Source organism: Coregonus lavaretus, assembly GCF_964263955.1.
Source record: "Coregonus lavaretus genome assembly, chromosome: 30".
NCBI lineage: Eukaryota > Metazoa > Chordata > Actinopteri > Salmoniformes > Salmonidae > Coregonus > Coregonus lavaretus.
In genome coordinates this window covers 32,602,083-32,604,361 of record NC_140017.1, presented here as the reverse complement: position 1 = coordinate 32,604,361, position 2,279 = coordinate 32,602,083, and positions in this window count along the sequence as shown.

Here is a 2,279-nt window from a genome sequence, read left to right as displayed (position 1 = left end):
TAACGAGCTGAGATTAGGAGCACACTCTTAAAGGGAGTGCTCCTAATCTCAGCTTGTTACCTGTATAAAAGACACCTGTCCACAGAAGCAATCAATCAATCAGATTCCAAACTCTCCACCATGGCCAAGACCAAAGAGTTCTCCAAGGATGTCAGGGACATGATTGTAGACCTACACAAGGCTGGAATGGGCTACAAGACCATCGCCAAGCAGCTTGGTGAGAAGGTGACAACAGTTGGTGCGATTATTCGCAAATGGAAGAAACACAAAAGACCTGTCAATCTCCCTCGGCCTGGGGCTCCATGCAAATCTCACGTCGTGGAGTTGCAATGATCATGAGAACGGTGAGGAATCAGCCCAGAACTACACGGGAGGATCTTGTCAATGATCTCAAGGCAGCTGGGACCATAGTCACCAAGAAAACAATTGGTAACACACTACGCCGTGAAGGACTGAAATCCTGCATCGCCCGCAAGGTCCCACTGCTCAAGAAAGCACATATACAGGGCCGTCTGAAGTTTGCCAATGAACATCTGAATGATTCAGAGGAGAACTGGGTGAAAGTGTTGTGGTCAGATGAGACCAAAATCAAGCTCTTTGGCATCAACTCAACTCGCTGTGTTTGGAGGAGGAGGAATGCTGCCTATGACCTCAAGAACACCATCCCCACCGTCAAACATGGAGGTGGAAACGTTATGCTTTGGGGGGGGGGTTCTGCTAAGGGGACAGGATAACTTCACCGCATCAAAGGGACGATGGACGGGGCCATGTACCGTCAAATCTTGGGTGAGAACCTCCTTCCCTCAGCCAGGGCATTGAAAAGGGGTCGTGGATGGGTATTCCAGCATGACAATGACCCAAAACACACGGCCAAGGCAACAAAGGAGTGGCTCAAGAAGAAGCACATTAAGGTTCTGCAGTGGCCTAGCCAGTCTCCAGACCTTAATCCCATAGAAAATCTGTGGAGGGAGCTGAAGGTTCGAGTTGCCAAACGTCAGCCTCGAAACCTTAATGACTTGGAGAAGATCTGCAAAGAGGAGTGGAACAAATCCCTCATGAGATGTGTGCAAACCTGGTGGCCAACTACAAGAAACGTCTGACTTCTGTGATTGCCAACAAGGGTTTTGCCACCAAGTACTAAGTCATGTTTTGCAGTGGGGTCAAATACTTATTTCCCTCATTAAAATGCAAATTTTTGACATGCGTTTTTCTGGATTTTTGTTGTTGTTATTCTGTCTCTCACTGTTCAAATAAACCTACCATTAAAATGATAGACTGATCATGTCTTTGTCAGTGGGCAAACGTACAAAATCAGCAGGGGATCAAATACTTTTTTCCCTCACTGTACACATATGGACGAGCGATTTTAGAGCGGCATGGACTAAGATACCGTAGAATAGTATAGAATACAGTATATACACATGAGATGAGTAATGCAAGATATGCAAACATTATTAAAGTGGCTAGTGTTCCATTTCTTAAACCTCTTCATCACGAGGTTCCCCATATCCGGGGTACTCCTCCCGCAATCTCAAACAATGGCATAGTACGGTTTTTAAACGTGTGAATACCTGAATGTTATACACTACTGGAACGAGAAGCGTCTCAACTGTGAATCTAGCTAAACTGTTGTTGCCCAAATTAAATAATATTCAGACTCCAAGCAAATATATAAGTATATAGCAAAACCAGTACTGTATTTTGAAACCGTGCATGCCCCTATATTTGTAGACAGATAACGTATTTTTCTCAACCTATCTACACAAACGATACACCATTCAAAAGCTGCTACCTCACAGATTCCAACAGTGATAGCCTCACTAAACTATTAATCAAAGAACTTCCTTTTTTTTTTATCACAACAACAAACTGCGTCTTACCTTTGTTGTTTCTGTTATGTTGGGATTTGTTTTCTCATAATTGGATCTGTATGTGATGAATAGCTTAGAAGGAATGCATTAATGATAAGCATAGAAGGTTTGTACTATACTGATATAAATTGTTTCACATAACAGGCTGTGATTCATGTAAGGAACGTTAGGGGGTAGGACAGATAAGAACTTGTGTCTCACAATACCCGAAGACTCTCTCTTTGTTGTCTGTGAACCGTCCAAGGACGTGTACTGCAAAAGTGCTGACTTTCTGGATAAGTTGCAAAACAAATAGACACCTGGCAACAGGGATGCGCCAAGGGACTGGGACCAGCCCGTGCGCCAACGGATTGGCTGAGTAAGTCTAAACCACGCTCAGTCTCTACTCTGATTGGCCAGCAGAGAGGT